The sequence below is a fragment of the Panicum hallii genome, chromosome 9 (assembly GCF_002211085.1).
Source record: "Panicum hallii strain FIL2 chromosome 9, PHallii_v3.1, whole genome shotgun sequence".
Classification (NCBI taxonomy): Eukaryota; Viridiplantae; Streptophyta; class Magnoliopsida; order Poales; family Poaceae; genus Panicum; species Panicum hallii.
The window spans coordinates 30589754-30606885 of record NC_038050.1 but is presented as its reverse complement, the minus strand read 5'-3'; the positions used below and the strand labels follow the sequence as shown (position 1 = coordinate 30606885).

At 56.4% G+C, this 17132-nt stretch overlaps 1 pseudogene; it reads left to right on the top strand.

The window, feature by feature from the left end:
- Positions 1-624: 624 nt before the first annotated feature.
- LOC112876984 lies at positions 625-17021 on the top strand (annotated as a pseudogene).
- The last annotated feature ends 111 nt before the right edge of the window (positions 17022-17132 follow it).

Here is a 17132-nt window from a genome sequence, read left to right as displayed (position 1 = left end):
TAACCCGAATCCACAAGGTGGGCGAGGCGGGGGCGGGCGGGCAGGCGGCGGCCGGGGCGGCGGCGGTGGGGTGGGGGCTAGGGCGGAGGCCAGGGCAGGGCGGCAGCCGAGGCGGAGGTGGGGCGGCGGCCAGAGCAGAAGCGGGCGGGGCGGGGGCTGGGTCGGGGCGGCGGCCATGGCGGAGGCCGGAGTGGAGGCGCAGGTGGGAGGCGATGGGGAGACGGGTGGGAGTCGAACGGGTGCGAGAACAGACGAGTGAACCCTTTTTTCATAACCAATGGCAGGTGGGTAATTTTTTACCCCAAAAGCCACTAAAAGCAGTGGTAGAGATGTTTTTGCATTTGTACCGCAATGAAAATAGATTTTGGGCAAAAGCACCTAGGACTTTTGAGCCTTTTTGTTACCTTTTGAGTTCTGCAAAAGCAAAAATAAGTTGGAAAATTCAACCAAATACACGTTTAGTAACTTGTGCCAGAGTTTTGCAACTTAAATACTTCCCTCGCGCCAAGCTCGGCACCCAGGGAATGGAGGTGACTAGACTCCTCCATCGTCCCCCCTGGAGCCTATTGCTTCATTCCATCCCGGCGCATTGCGCGACTGGATCGACCGACGCGGTGCTGTTTGATGCAGGTGTCGAAGCTGGGGCTCGGCTGCTTGGGGTTGACGGGCGCCTACCAGCTCCCGCTCGACGACGAGGCCGGCGCCGCTGTGGTCGCGCATGCCTTCCGCCGAGGTGTCACCTTCTTCGACACCTCCGGGCCCCCTCAACAACGAGATACTCCTCGCCAAAGTCTCTTCTTTCTCCTTCCTTCCTTCCTATTCCTCATTCTCGGCTTGCGGCGGCGACGTGGTATCGTCATGACATGCTAAAGCCATTGATGCCTGCGTGATGTCCAGGCGCTCAAGCAGCTGCCGCGGGAGCAGGTGCAGCTGGCCACCAAGTTCGGGCTGCGGCGGGAGGATGCCGGCGGCGCGTGGGGCGTCTGCAGCCGGCCGGAGTATGTGCACGCCTGCTGCGAGGCCAGCCTGCGCCGCCTCGGCCTCGACTACATCGACTTCTACTACCAGCACCGCGTGGACACCACCGTCCCCATCGAGGACACAGTCTGTAAACCCCTGACATTCTGCTTGCCTCCTGATCGACGCTGTTGGTGTCGACTGTCCAAGTGTCCATTGCCAGCGCTCACCTCCGATGTGAGTTCCTGTCCTGACTCCTGATTGCTGCTGAGAGATTGCTGTAGGTTGGTGAGCTCAAGAAACTAGCGGAGGAGGGGAAGATCAGGTACATAGGGCTGTCAGAGGCGAGCCCCGACACGATAAGGCGCGCGCACGCCGTGCACCCCGTCTCCGCGGTGCAGATGGAGTGGTCTCTCTGGTCTCGCGACATAGAACCTGAGATTGTGCCACTATGCAGGTGAGTTCAGGTACTGGATCACATACACTGATACACTATCTGCCTAGCACTCCTGAATCCTGATAGATATCAGATATGTACTGTGTGGACTCCAGAGAATTGGGAATTGGAATTGTTGCTTACAGTCCGATTGGTCGCAGGTTTTTCGGCGGAAGAGGCGTGACAGAAGAAGTGCCTGCTGTATCTAATCTGGTAGTGATGAACATGTTATATTGTTTCTGGCTTGAAATGTTTTTATTTTTTGTTTCAGTACTATTTTTGTCCAGTGTACTTAGGCGATTAAGTGTTGGCCTTGTCGGCTTGAGTATCCAAGGTTTTTGGCAGAAAATCTGGAGAAGAACAAACAAATCTATCTCAAGACAAAAAACCTTGCCAAGAAGCATCAGTGCAGCTCTGCTCAGCTAGCTTTAGCCTGGGTTCTGCATCAAGGGGACGATGTGATTCCGTACCAGGTGAACTTCAAAAGCCCATGCCAAAATTGTTAATTGCAGTGTTTAACCCATAGGTGTCAATATTCATCGAGCTCTCAACTCGATATGTTGAACACAATAGATGAATTATTCATGAAGACTTTTCGATCTGTCAATGCTTTGAAGGAGTGAAATGTTTCTTCTCTAAGGAAATGACACACAGCTTATTGGAGAAAAAGATAGAGTGCAATGTGTAGCGAAGGTCATAGACTTGCCATGATCTATTTTGCTTTGGTAAAGAAGAAACAGTGTACAAAACCATATCTTGAAGTTCTGAACCGTTCGAATCCTTCTCATTCCGATCATTTTGGGACTTTTGAATCGTAAGGAATTCTGGTCTCTAGATTCTCTGATAAATGTGCGAAATAAATTCAACTTGTAAGGAAAAAAAATCTCAAATTGGATGTCTGAAAAACAAAATGTTGGGAGCCGACAAGCTCATTGCTTATACGCCCTTAGTTGCTGACAAAAATTCTACAAAATCATGCAGGGACAACACAGATAAAAAATCTGGAAGCGAACATCGCCGCTTGGAAGGTGAAGTTCTCGGATGAGGACCTGAAAGAAATTGCCTGCCACGTACGCGAAGAAGATGTGGCTGGTGATAGGCCACACACTTCCTGAAACGAACCGGATTCCCGTATCGAGGATCCGAACTTCCGTATCCAGTCGTCACGGGTTAATTATTACATAAATCCAGAGGATCTGTAGTACGGGATTTATTACAAGCCTTTCGGCTAAATCGAACAAGTAGAAAGCGCATAGCGGTAGCTAGGTCTTCGGCCGTCCTCCATCTTCGGGTTCCACCTCCACAGGCGACTTGAGCGTAGCTCGGGCCTCAGTCGTACCATCCGTCGTCGTTGGGGTCGAATTCCGGGTCGGATCCTGCATCGTACCAGGCTATCCCCAAGGAATGGGATAGGTTCACGTCACCATCCGTATGCAAGCTTTATGTGGTCTATACTACGGATATAACAGAGTTCAAGAGTAAAGCTGGGGGTTTCCCTATGCATGCAATATAATATAATATAAGATTACACATCTCCTTTTAGCTCCGACACGGGCTCTTCCGGCATTCCGGACTCCCGGTCACACACACCTTCCAACACCACCAAGTCGATGCGAGGACTCCCTCTCCTCGCATCTCAACTGCCCCCTGGCAGGACAAAATTCTAGAGGGAGGTAGAAATCATGAGTAACACTAACTAATAAGAGCAACAGAAGAGTAGGGATGTCCATAACCGAGGACGCGGCTATACGTATAGTTTTCACCCTGCAGGGGTTGTACACCTGGTCCCACTCGAATCGACACTAGCCGGAGATCAGCCGACTAGTATACGAAACACCGGTCTACGAAACGGAAATAGGAGCCACGGCACCATCCGGCTTTCCCGGGTCTTGGGCGCATCCTCCCGCGAGAGGTCGCCCCGGGACTGTGAAGCCTCCCATGCGTCTCGGGGAACGTGAGGTCAGCACCTCCTTCCCCTGCACCGATACTCGGTCCTCCTACCGGCTTGGTACCGCGCTTGCTAAGTCCGGACCGGGCCCACCCTCATAATGGGTAAGTGGTGTGCACGCTTACAAAGTCCCACAAGTCATGGTTACTCTCACCCGGTCCTTATCTGCCGGAGCGGGCATCTTCGTCACACGCGTATCCACCACGGTGGTCCGCAACTGCACCCCCAACGGGTGCCCCAAACACCTCAACACGTAACAAAATTGTACCCGCCACAGGTACTCCGTAGGGTGTGCCAAGATACACACCCCAAGCCCTCGATCCACGATCGAGTTAGGTCGCCCACTCCCGGCTATGCCCTAATCACCAACTCCTGAAGAAAACCACTTCACGCACGCCAAGACTATCCAACCATAACCCACACATACACTTCCAAGGATTTACAAGGTATATCATATAATAAACAATCCAAGATAGGTTGACAAGGAATATGGGTTGTAAAGAGGCCATGCAGGTTTATCTCGATATATATATACATACATATACACATACAGCAATAGCATGTCTACAAGCAAATGTCTAATAGGAGTTCAATTCGTAGATGGGCGTGAACCTGGCGTCTCCTCGAAGTCCTCCTGAGTCTCCGGGTAGTCCTGGTCGTCGGTCAGCTCCTCGCGGACGGGTCCTATTCGTAAATACGAGTAAGAGTAGGGTCCAAAGTGCAAAAGTGCACAAAAGGTTGCAAATAAGATCCAAATCATCACAAAACCTACTCTAACAGGTAGCTCAGGATTTTAGAAGAATTATGAAATTGGTTTCATAATTTTCGGAGGTCCGGATAATTTATTATGAATTTTCTAAGGAAAAACCTATTTCTGAAATTAATAAAAGGGTTTCAGAAAAGAAAAGCCTGAACAGGGACACGTGGCAGCACCAGGATGTGCCACGTGGCATGCTGACGTCAGCATGACGTCAGCATGACGTCAGCAGAGGGGTCCCGGAATGATGACGTCAGCAGTGGGCCCTGCTGACGTCAGCGTTGACCGGTCAACGTTGACCGGTCAACGGTCAACGGTCAGGGCTGGGTCAGCGGTCAAGGGGGCCCCACCGGTCAGCCTCAGCCCGAGGCTGACAGACGGGCCCCACGGGTCAGGTTGCAAAATAAGGAAAAGCCACGGTTCGGTCTTGGGCCAAAAGAGCTGATGGGCCGGCTCGAGGCCCATCGGCTCGGCTCATGCACAAAGGGGCAGCTCGGCCTGCGGCTCAGCAGGCCGGCTCGGGCGAACGGGCTGGCTACGCTTGCGGCTGGCTAGGCTCGGCTTGGCTCGGATCCTTCCGCGGGCCGGCTTCTCTCCTTCCTGGGCTGGGCCCTCTTCTTCTCCCTCTCTTCGCTTCTGGTTGGGCTGCCTCCTCGCCTTCTCCCCTTCGCGGGCCGACGTCGTCGTCTCCTTCTCTTCTCTGACAGGCTGGGCCCAGGCGTCAGCGACGGTGGGATCCGGTGTGGCGGGCTCGGGTCCGGTGTGGCAGACGCGTGTGCGTGTGTGCGTGTGTGCGTGTGAGAGGGCGCCCGAAAGGTGCTCGGGGAAACGCCCCTGTGACCGGGCCGCGACGCGAACGCGACGTCGCGGTTGCGTCGCGGGGCGAGCGTGCACGGCGAGGCCGGGACGCGGGCGTGGCGAGGCTGGGCCAGCAGCTCGGCTTGGGCTCGGTCGGGGGTGTGCACGCACGCGCGCGGTGCCTGGCTGCCCAGGACCGCGGCGCGGCCGTGCCGTGCGCGGGGCACCGGCGCTCCGGGCCCGCGGCACGACGCGGCGGCGAGGGGCGACGGCGGTAGCGGGGAATGAGCGGCGCGTCGGGCTCCTGCAAGAAGAAGTGGCACAGCGGCCGGAGGGACAGGGGAATCCTACGGCCTACTACGGTGGGTTCATCGGCGGCCAGAGGCACACGCCGGCAGCAGCGGGGGAAAGGACAAGGGCGGCGGCCGTGGTGCTCACCGGTGGGCTCGTCGGTGTGGGCGCGTGACGCGGTGGCGAGCCGGTGCCGGTGGGTCGGTGCGGTGCAGGACGCGCGGCGACGTTGACGTGGTCGTACGGGGCGCAGGCGTGGTGTAGATGCTCCGGCGTGGGGCGGCGTCTTCCTCCTCGCGCAGCTCCGGGCGGCGGCGGTGTAGTCGTCCTCGGGCCCCTCCTCGCGCGGCACTTCTCCTCCTCCCTCCGCTCCTCTCTCTTCTCCTCGGGCTACGGCGGCGGTGGAAGAGGGCAAGGCTCGGGCGGCTAGGGTTTCGGCGGCCGTGGGGGTTTTATGGGGCGGCCCGAGGGCTCGGGGTCGGCGGCAGCGAGGGCTTTTGGGCGTCCGTGCTGGGACGCGTGGCGGTCCCATGGCGCGGCTAGGGTTAGGGCTCGGCAGCGCGGGCGGCCGAGGCGGGGGAAAAGAGGAGCGCGCGCGGGTGGTTGCGGCGGGTTGTCGCGGAGCGGGGACAGGCGCGCGCGCGGCTGCCGGGTGACGCAAGGGAAGCGGGGCCGCGGCCGGGGGAGAAAAGAGAAAAGGGGAGCGGCGGTTGGACTCCTGTCGCGACGCGGCGGCGAACGGCGACGCGGGCGAGCGGGAGAAGACCGGGGGCGTGGGCGACGGGAGGAAGGGGAAAGCTGACAAGCGGGACCCGCTTGTCAGCTGCCCCGGGTGGAAGGGAGGCGGAGCGTCGCGACGGGCTGCGGTGATGGGCTGGGCCGGCTTGTGCGCGTGGGAGAGAGAGAGGAAAGGGGAAAGGGAGCTGGGCTCGGGTTTGCTCGGGTGGTGGGCTTGCGGCCTGGTAGGGGTGCTAGGGTTTAGCAACTAGATTTGAATTTGGATGTCCTTTTCAAATTCAAATCTCACACAATCAAATCCAACAAATTCGAAATCCAAAACAGAGAAGATGCAATAACCATTCAAACTAAATCCATTCAAAAGAAATTTTTGAAATCCCCAATTTTCGTTAAACAATTTCTATAAATTTTAACATGGAATGTTACAGACTTCCCCCCTCACAAGAATCTCGTCCCCGAGATTAAAGGTTTACCTGGTCCTCGAAAAGGTGTGGGTAATTCTCTTTCAGATCGGACTCCTTCTCCCAAGTGGCTTCCCGTTCGGTGTGATTGCTCCAAAGAACCTTGCAATAAGGAACGGAGGTCCTTCTAGTTTCCTTATCTGCCCGGGCTAGGATCTTCACGGGATACTCAACATATTCGAGCGTTTCTTGCAAGTCCACTGCCTCTGGTGGTATGGTCTCGTCCGGTACTCGCAAGCATTTGCGTAACTGAGATACGTGAAAAACCGGGTGTACTCCAGCAAGTTCTTCTGGTAGCTTTAGTTTGTACGCCAATCCTCCGATCCTTTGAATGATCGGATACGGTCCAACGAACCTCGGGGCTAGCTTCCCGTTGACGTGAAACCTCTTGGTGCCTCGGAGTGGTGACACCTTCAGGTAAACGTGGTCTCCGACCTCGAACGAGAGGTCTCTCCTCCTTTTGTCGGCGTAGCTCTTCTGTCTGCTCTGCGCTATCCTCAGGTTCTCCCTGATCTTGGCGACATTCTCCTCAGCCTCTAATATAGAGTCTGGACCAAAATACGATCTCTCTCCGGTTTCTGACCACATCAGCGGGGTTCTGCATTTTCTGCCGTAAAGTGCCTCGAAAGGTGACATTCGCAAACTGGCCTGATGGCTGTTGTTGTACGTGAACTCAGCATAGGACAAACTCTTCTCCCAATCACTGCCGTAGGCTAGCACACATGCTCTAAGCAAGTCCTCGAGTATCTGGTTCACTCTCTCGGTCTGTCCATCGGTTTGGGGATGAAAGGCGGTGCTGTAATCTAGTTGAGTCCCTATGGACTTGTGCAAGCTCTGCCAAAATTTTGCGGTGAACTGAGGGCCTCGATCTGACACTATGCTTCGTGGTGCCCCGTGGAGTTTCAGAATGTTCTCTATGTATAGCTCAGATAGTCGGCTCACGGGGTACGTGGTCTTGACGGGGATAAAATGCGCCACCTTGGTTAGGCGATCAACGATTACCCAAATGGAGTCATTGCCTTTCAGAGTCCGGGGTAACCCTGTTATGAAGTCCATGCAAATGTCGTCCCACTTCCATACGGGAATATCAAGTGGTTTCAGCAGACCGGCAGGGCGCTGGTGCTCTGCCTTAATCCTTCTGCAAATATCACATTTAGCCACGAACTCGGCTATGTCCGTTCTCATGTCGTTCCACCAGAAACGGTCCTTTAGATCCTGGTACATCTTTGTACATCCCGGGTGTATGGCGTACTTGGAGTTATGCGCTTTGTCCAGAATCTCGGCACGGATCCCTTGATCCTGGGGTACACATATGCGATCTTTCAGCCATATGGTTCCTTGGTCGTCGACCCGGTAGTCGGTCGCTTTTCCGTCTCGCATCGCTCGCTTGAGCTTCTGAAGTTCCGGGCATCGTCGCTGTGCTTGCCTGATTCGATCTTCCAGATCGTACTTGACTGTCATTGCGTTCAGGTGCCCTTGTTCTACTATTTCCAGCTTCAGTCTCTCGAGTTCATCGCACAGAGTAGGCTGTTCCTCTCGAACCAGCAGATTGCTGCAATAGTGCTTCCTACTTAAGGCGTCTGCCACGACGTTAGCTTTGCCGGGGTGATACTGAATGTTCAGGTCGTAGTCCTTGATCAGCTCTAACCATCTCCTCTGCCTCATATTCAGCTCTGCCTGAGTAAAGAAATACTTTAGGCTCTTGTGGTCGGTGTAGATATCGCACTTGTTGCCAATGAGGTAGTGCCTCCAAATCTTCAAGGCGTGCACTACAGCTGCGAGTTCAAGGTCGTGGGTAGGGTAGTTCTCTTCGTGCTTCCTCAGCTGTCGGGAGGCATACGCAACAACTTTGCCATCTTGCATTAGCACACAACCCAGGCCTTGACGAGAAGCGTCACAATAGACGACGAAGTCCTTCCGGATGTCCGGAAGAGTGAGAACTGGAGTGGTAGTAAGTCGGGACTTGAGCTCTTGAAAGCTGGCTTCGCACTTGGATGACCATACGAACGGCACGTTGTTCTTGAGTAGCTCGGTCATAGGTTTGGCAATCTTGGAAAAGTTCTCGATGAATCGCCGGTAGTAACCTGCCAAACCCAGGAAGCTTCGGATGTCGGTAACGCTCTTCGGCTGCTGCCACTCGGACACTGCTTCGATCTTCTCGGGATCTACGGCAACCCCTTCAGCAGTCAACACGTGGCCTAGGAAGGCAACCTTCTCTAGCCAAAACTCACACTTGCTGAACTTAGCATACAGCTGGTTCTGTCTCAACCTCTCGAGTACTACCCTCAGATGATCGGCGTGTTCTTCGGCTGTCTCGGAGTAGACCAAGATGTCGTCGATGAAGACTACGACGAACTTGTCCAGTTCTTCCATGAACACCTTGTTCATCATATTCATGAAGTAGGCGGGTGCATTGGTCAGTCCGAAAGATACTACGGTGAACTCGTACTGGCCATACCTGGTCACGAACGCTGTCTTCGGAATATCGCTTTCCCGGATTTTCATCTGATGGTATCCGGATCTCAGATCGATCTTGCTGAAGAATTTGGCCTTCCGCAACTGGTCAAGCAAATCATCGATTCTGGGCAACGGGTACTTGTTCTTGATGGTCACGGCGTTCAACGATCGGTAGTCGATGCATAGCCTCATGGTTCCGTCCTTCTTCCTCACGAACAACACGGGTGATCCCCATGGCGATGCACTGGGCCTGATATACTGTTTATCTAGCAGATCCTTCAACTGATTCTTCAACTCGGTGAGTTCTTCTGCGGACATGCGGTAGGGTCGCTTCGCGATCGGTGCCGTTCCTGGCACAAGGTCAATCACGAACTCGACATCCCTGTCCGGTGGTAGACCTGGCAGCTCCTCGGGAAACACGTCAGGATACTCGCAAATCACCGGTACATCTTCGGGCGTCTTCTTCTCCAAACTGTTCAGATTGTACACCTGAGGTACATCTCGGGACCTTAACGGTTCCACTTCGACCTTCTTCCCACTAGGGTGTTCCAGGGTCACTAGCCTGGGTGAGCAAGAGATGACACCCTTATGTGCTGTCAACCAATCCATTCCCAAAATAACATCTATCCCTTCTGACGGCAGCACTGTCAGATCAGCTGTGAATGGCAGTCCCTGGATCATGATCTTCACTCCTTTACATGCTAAGGTGCACCTATGATCCCCCAGCGGGGAGCTAGTGATGATAGGATGGCTTCTCGGGGTCATCGGAAGGGATTTTTGTGCGACACACTTTGAAGAGATGTAGGAGCAAGTGGCTCCAGAGTCAAACAACACCAAGGCTTTAGAGCCGTTGATAAGATACTCACCTGTCACGACGTCGGGGGCATCCCGGGCTTCCTCCTCTGTTAGGTGAGTGAGTCGGCCACGGTCTGCGGAGCGCGGAGCTTGAGCGGGCCTGCCGGTGGAGCCAGGCGCGCGAGCTGGAGTCGAGGTCTTCTTCTCGGGGCACTCATAGGACTTGTGGCCCGGTTTGTTGCAGGTGAAGCAAACAAACGGCGTCGAGCCACTGTTGGTCCTCTGTGCCGGCTGCTGGCGGTGGTAGTTGCCTCCTCCCTGGTTCTGTCCTCCGTGGGTCCTGTTGCCGGAGTAGTGGTTGCCTCCTCCACTGAAGTTCCTGCCCGGCTGACTGGAGCCGGATCGGAAACCGCTCCTCGGTGGTAGAGGTGGCGCGTTCCGAGTCTTCTGGAAGGGTCGGTCTCGAACCTGGTGGTCGGTCTGGCGCTTCTTGTTGCGCTGACGGTCTTCCCATCCCAGTCTCTCCCTCTCCACAGCAATGGCACGGTTGACCAAGCTGCGGAGGGATGGGTACTCGCATCCCGTCACGATCTGACGGATGCCGTGGTGTAGTCCTCGGAGAAACCAGAACTGCTTCTTCTCCTCGGTGTTGGTGTCGTCTGCAGCGTACCTCATCATCTTGGTGAAGTGTCGCTCGTACTCCTCCACCCTCATCGTACCCTGGGTCATGGTACGAAACTCCTGAGCCTTCTGGATCATCACTTGCCGGGGCACGTGCTGCTCACGGAATGCCCTGGCAAACTCCTCCCACGAGATGTGTGCTGGGTCATGGTGGGAGTCGCAGTAGCTGTCCCACCACGACTTGGCGGTACCCTCAAGCTGGTGGACTGCGAGTGCGACGCACTCCTCGTCGGTGCAGTTGGTGAGGTCTAACTTGGTCTCGATCACCCTCAGCCAGTCATCGGCTTCCAAGGGGTCCTCGGCGTAGCTGAAGGTCGGGGCCTTCAGGCGGATGAACCTCTCGATCTTGCGCTGGAGGTCCTCTTCAGGCGGGCCGTGACGGTTGGCCCCATGGTTCCTCTGGTCGACTGACTCGGCCAGACGCTGGAGCAGCTGCGTCTGCCTGTCCATGATCTCTGCGAGTGTCGGCGGTGGCGGCGGTGGCTGCTGAGCTGGTTCAGCGTCGATCTCCTCATCGACCTCCTCCTCATCAGCTTCGTCTCCACGGCGTGCCTCCCCAAAGGCGCGGGGTGCGGCACCCGCGGCAGGTCCTCTGCCTCTTCCACGCCCTGCTGCCGGGGCACGTGCTGGGGCAGCACGTCCGCGCCCACGGCCAAACGGGCGACCTCGTCCGCGTGCTTCGGCTGCGGCTTCCTCCTGGGCGGCTTGCTCGAAACGAGCCATCAAGCGGTCGGATCTCCGGATCGACATTTCCTGTATAGGGTGAAGGGGGAAGTTCTCTTGCGTAAACGCCGGCACTCACCACCCAATATAAAAGAATACACACATAGGCAAACTTGCCAATTATCCGAGAAAAATGCAAAAATAAAGGCAATAATGTTTTCAAATGAAGATAACGATCGAATAAAATAATACGAGAATGAAGAGTCATAACATCCATCCATTCAGACATCAAACAGGCAGTACAAGGAATCACCGGTGTTATCTCGAGGTCAACACAAAAGCCTTCAAGATAACACCCCCAACTCACACTCTAAGAATACATCGTGAATGTTTACAAAAGAGTGGTGACTCCTATCGTGTCTACCTAGACTCGTGACATCACAGGACGCTAGCCGGAAGCATGTCATCGGCTCAAAACACGACTCATGAGAACCTCTCGCCGGAATGGACCGTCGGCGGCTAACTACCCTACACCTACTCCTACCTAAGACACCAACTCACGCCCTAATAGAAGGTGACGCGTGGCTTCTTGTAGGTCAGCACGCGCTTGTACGCTTCTGGGTAGTCCTCCGGGAAGATGGCGTCGATGGCGGCGACGGCCTCCACCACCTCCTCGGTCTCGATCGCGGGCGGCATCTCCTCGTGGGGGCACAGGTGTAGGCGAAGCTCCGTGGGGATAAGCTTGAAGTCCTCCTTCCTCACCAGGGGCTGTCTCTCCTCGGGTAGCTGATTTCTCAGCTCGTGGATCTCGTCGACGCGGATGGAGTCGGATATCTCCCACGTCTGCAAGGCACGTGCGGCCTTGTCGCGGAGGTACACGGCGGTGCGGGTCAGCAAGGCGATGTTCTTCTTGTTCCTCTCCAGCCGGGTCTCCAGTTCCTTCACCCGGTCCTCGGTCTTGGCCTCGAAGTACCCGTGTAGGGTCATGAAGTCCTGCTGGTCGTCCACCTGAGTCTGCAGCTGGCGGCACTCGGCCTCACTGTCGGTGGCCCGGTCCTTGAGCTTGCTGATGGTGTCGAGGTAGTCCTTCTCCTTGAGCTTCCACTCGGCTTTCTCCTCCCGGAGCTTCTGGAGCTCAGTCTCGGTCTGGAGTAGCTTGGCTTCGGCGGCCGTCCTCAGCTGGGTCTCTGTCTGACGCATCATTTGCGCCTCCATGTAGTTCCTTTGGTTGTGACGGGCCTCCCTCTGGGCTGTGGTGTAGAGCTGGTTCCACCCCTGAATCTCGTGCTGTAGGACGTGGATGTGCCTCACACTGTCGTAGAAACCCAGGTGTAGCTGATCGCTCTCCGAGGAGAGGTTCACAGCTAGGTGGTCCAGGTCGTAGAGGTAAGAGCCGGTGGTGTGGATCATGGGCTCGTCCCCTCCGGTCTCCTGCACCGGGGCAGAGTACATCTCCAGGTAGACGGCCTCGGGATCCTCATTGGGTAGGACGGACCGAGGTAGCAGGCGGAAAGAGGAGTCGGCGAACTTGGTCTGCCAGAACTGGGCGAGCAGCTCCATCGTCATCTTCCGAGCGGCTGACTGGACAGCGGTCTCGGTGAGCACGCCGAAGCTGTGGATCATCTTGCCCTCGAAGGCGGGCACTGCGGGGTCTGGCAAGACGACGAGCGTGGCCATCTTGGAGTAGTATGGGGGAGCGGTGGTCGACTTCAGGGAAAGCTTGATGTAGGCTAGGTCGATGCCGATGTGTTCCACCACACGCTCGAACCACCTGAAGACGCCTCGCTGGTGGTACTCCTCGTACAGCGCGAGGTCGTGGGTCACGCTCTCCATCGTAGTTGCCATCACGGTTGCTACCCTGCGTAGGGACGCGAGAATTGAGTCAGCGTAGGTAAGAGAGTAACTCAAGAGTGGGGGAAACTGAGTCAAGGTATCGACGGGAAATAGTCCAAGGTATTATAATAAGTGGATGGAATCGTATAGATTTCCCTAGGTCTACCGACCATGTCTAAGGCTCGGGCTACGGTCAAGCATGGCTCTGATACCAACTGAAACGAACCGGATTCCCGTACCGAGGAATCCGACTCCCTGTATCGTCGTGATAGTCCCTGGATCAAGCGCTATCACATACAGAACTCATTTCAGGCATAATATCACAGTCATGCTCATAAGAAGGCCAATCACGGGTTTAATTATTACATAAATCCAGAGGATCTGTAGTACGGGATTTATTACAAGCCTTTCGGCTAAATCGAACAAGTAGAAAGCGCATAGCGGTAGCTAGGTCTTCGGCCGTCCTCCATCTTCGGGTTCCACCTCCACAGGCGACTTGAGCGTAGCTCGGGCCTCAGTCGTACCATCCGTCGTCGTTGGGGTCGAATTCCGGGTCGGATCCTGCATCGTACCAGGCTATCCCCAAGGAATGGGATAGGTTCACGTCACCATCCGTATGCAAGCTTTATGTGGTCTATACTACGGATATAACAGAGTTCAAGAGTAAAGCTGGGGGTTTCCCTATGCATGCAATATAATATAATATAAGATTACACATCTCCTTTTAGCTCCGACACGGGCTCTTCCGGCATTCCGGACTCCCGGTCACACACACCTTCCAACACCACCAAGTCGATGCGAGGACTCCCTCTCCTCGCATCTCAACTGCCCCCTGGCAGGACAAAATTCTAGAGGGAGGTAGAAATCATGAGTAACACTAACTAATAAGAGCAACAGAAGAGTAGGGATGTCCATAACCGAGGACGCGGCTATACGTATAGTTTTCACCCTGCAGGGGTTGTACACCTGGTCCCACTCGAATCGACACTAGCCGGAGATCAGCCGACTAGTATACGAAACACCGGTCTACGAAACGGAAATAGGAGCCACGGCACCATCCGGCTTTCCCGGGTCTTGGGCGCATCCTCCCGCGAGAGGTCGCCCCGGGACTGTGAAGCCTCCCATGCGTCTCGGGGAACGTGAGGTCAGCACCTCCTTCCCCTGCACCGATACTCGGTCCTCCTACCGGCTTGGTACCGCGCTTGCTAAGTCCGGACCGGGCCCACCCTCATAATGGGTAAGTGGTGTGCACGCTTACAAAGTCCCACAAGTCATGGTTACTCTCACCCGGTCCTTATCTGCCGGAGCGGGCATCTTCGTCACACGCGTATCCACCACGGTGGTCCGCAACTGCACCCCCAACGGGTGCCCCAAACACCTCAACACGTAACAAAATTGTACCCGCCACAGGTACTCCGTAGGGTGTGCCAAGATACACACCCCAAGCCCTCGATCCACGATCGAGTTAGGTCGCCCACTCCCGGCTATGCCCTAATCACCAACTCCTGAAGAAAACCACTTCACGCACGCCAAGACTATCCAACCATAACCCACACATACACTTCCAAGGATTTACAAGGTATATCATATAATAAACAATCCAAGATAGGTTGACAAGGAATATGGGTTGTAAAGAGGCCATGCAGGTTTATCTCGATATATATATACATACATATACACATACAGCAATAGCATGTCTACAAGCAAATGTCTAATAGGAGTTCAATTCGTAGATGGGCGTGAACCTGGCGTCTCCTCGAAGTCCTCCTGAGTCTCCGGGTAGTCCTGGTCGTCGGTCAGCTCCTCGCGGACGGGTCCTATTCGTAAATACGAGTAAGAGTAGGGTCCAAAGTGCAAAAGTGCACAAAAGGTTGCAAATAAGATCCAAATCATCACAAAACCTACTCTAACAGGTAGCTCAGGATTTTAGAAGAATTATGAAATTGGTTTCATAATTTTCGGAGGTCCGGATAATTTATTATGAATTTTCTAAGGAAAAACCTATTTCTGAAATTAATAAAAGGGTTTCAGAAAAGAAAAGCCTGAACAGGGACACGTGGCAGCACCAGGATGTGCCACGTGGCATGCTGACGTCAGCATGACGTCAGCATGACGTCAGCAGAGGGGTCCCGGAATGATGACGTCAGCAGTGGGCCCTGCTGACGTCAGCGTTGACCGGTCAACGTTGACCGGTCAACGGTCAACGGTCAGGGCTGGGTCAGCGGTCAAGGGGGCCCCACCGGTCAGCCTCAGCCCGAGGCTGACAGACGGGCCCCACGGGTCAGGTTGCAAAATAAGGAAAAGCCACGGTTCGGTCTTGGGCCAAAAGAGCTGATGGGCCGGCTCGAGGCCCATCGGCTCGGCTCATGCACAAAGGGGCAGCTCGGCCTGCGGCTCAGCAGGCCGGCTCGGGCGAACGGGCTGGCTACGCGTGCGGCTGGCTAGGCTCGGCTTGGCTCGGATCCTTCCGCGGGCCGGCTTCTCTCCTTCCTGGGCTGGGCCCTCTTCTTCTCCCTCTCTTCGCTTCTGGTTGGGCTGCCTCCTCGCCTTCTCCCCTTCGCGGGCCGACGTCGTCGTCTCCTTCTCTTCTCTGACAGGCTGGGCCCAGGCGTCAGCGACGGTGGGATCCGGTGTGGCGGGGCTCGGGTCCGGTGTGGCAGACGCGTGTGCGTGTGTGCGTGTGTGCGTGTGAGAGGGCGCCCGAAAGGTGCTCGGGGAAACGCCCCTGTGACCGGGCCGCGACGCGAACGCGACGTCGCGGTTGCGTCGCGGGGCGAGCGTGCACGGCGAGGCCGGGACGCGGGCGTGGCGAGGCTGGGCCAGCAGCTCGGCTTGGGCTCGGTCGGGGGTGTGCACGCACGCGCGCGGTGCCTGGCTGCCCAGGACCGCGGCGCGGCCGTGCCGTGCGCGGGGCACCGGCGCTCCGGGCCCGCGGCACGACGCGGCGGCGAGGGGCGACGGCGGTAGCGGGGGAATGAGCGGCGCGTCGGGCTCCTGCAAGAAGAAGTGGCACAGCGGCCGGAGGGACAGGGGAATCCTACGGCCTACTACGGTGGGTTCATCGGCGGCCAGAGGCACACGCCGGCAGCAGCGGGGGAAAGGACAAGGGCGGCGGCCGTGGTGCTCACCGGTGGGCTCGTCGGTGTGGGCGCGTGACGCGGTGGCGAGCCGGTGCCGGTGGGTCGGTGCGGTGCAGGACGCGCGGCGACGTTGACGTGGTCGTACGGGGCGCAGGCGTGGTGTAGATGCTCCGGCGTGGGGCGGCGTCTTCCTCCTCGCGCAGCTCCGGGCGGCGGCGGTGTAGTCGTCCTCGGGCCCCTCCTCGCGCGGCACTTCTCCTCCTCCCTCCGCTCCTCTCTCTTCTCCTCGGGCTACGGCGGCGGTGGAAGAGGGCAAGGCTCGGGCGGCTAGGGTTTCGGCGGCCGTGGGGGTTTTATGGGGCGGCCCGAGGGCTCGGGGTCGGCGGCAGCGAGGGCTTTTGGGCGTCCGTGCTGGGACGCGTGGCGGTCCCATGGCGCGGCTAGGGTTAGGGCTCGGCAGCGCGGGCGGCCGAGGCGGGGGAAAAGAGGAGCGCGCGCGGGTGGTTGCGGCGGGTTGTCGCGGAGCGGGGACAGGCGCGCGCGCGGCTGCCGGGTGACGCAAGGGAAGCGGGGCCGCGGCCGGGGGAGAAAAGAGAAAAGGGGGAGCGGCGGTTGGACTCCTGTCGCGACGCGGCGGCGAACGGCGACGCGGGCGAGCGGGAGAAGACCGGGGGCGTGGGCGACGGGAGGAAGGGGAAAGCTGACAAGCGGGACCCGCTTGTCAGCTGCCCCGGGTGGAAGGGAGGCGGAGCGTCGCGACGGGCTGCGGTGATGGGCTGGGCCGGCTTGTGCGCGTGGGAGAGAGAGAGGAAAGGGGAAAGGGAGCTGGGCTCGGGTTTGCTCGGGTGGTGGGCTTGCGGCCTGGTAGGGGTGCTAGGGTTTAGCAACTAGATTTGAATTTGGATGTCCTTTTCAAATTCAAATCTCACACAATCAAATCCAACAAATTCGAAATCCAAAACAGAGAAGATGCAATAACCATTCAAACTAAATCCATTCAAAAGAAATTTTTGAAATCCCCAATTTTCGTTAAACAATTTCTATAAATTTTAACATGGAATGTTACACTTCCTTTACACATACTACCTGGTCAACCTGGAAGTATGCTGATACACCAAGGAAATAGAGTTTAGAAAGCCATCCAGCAACAATAATCTCGTTTTATTTATAATGGAACTATAATTCAGCTTGGATCCCTTCACGCAGGAGGAATCAGTCACAAATTATTACACGTAGT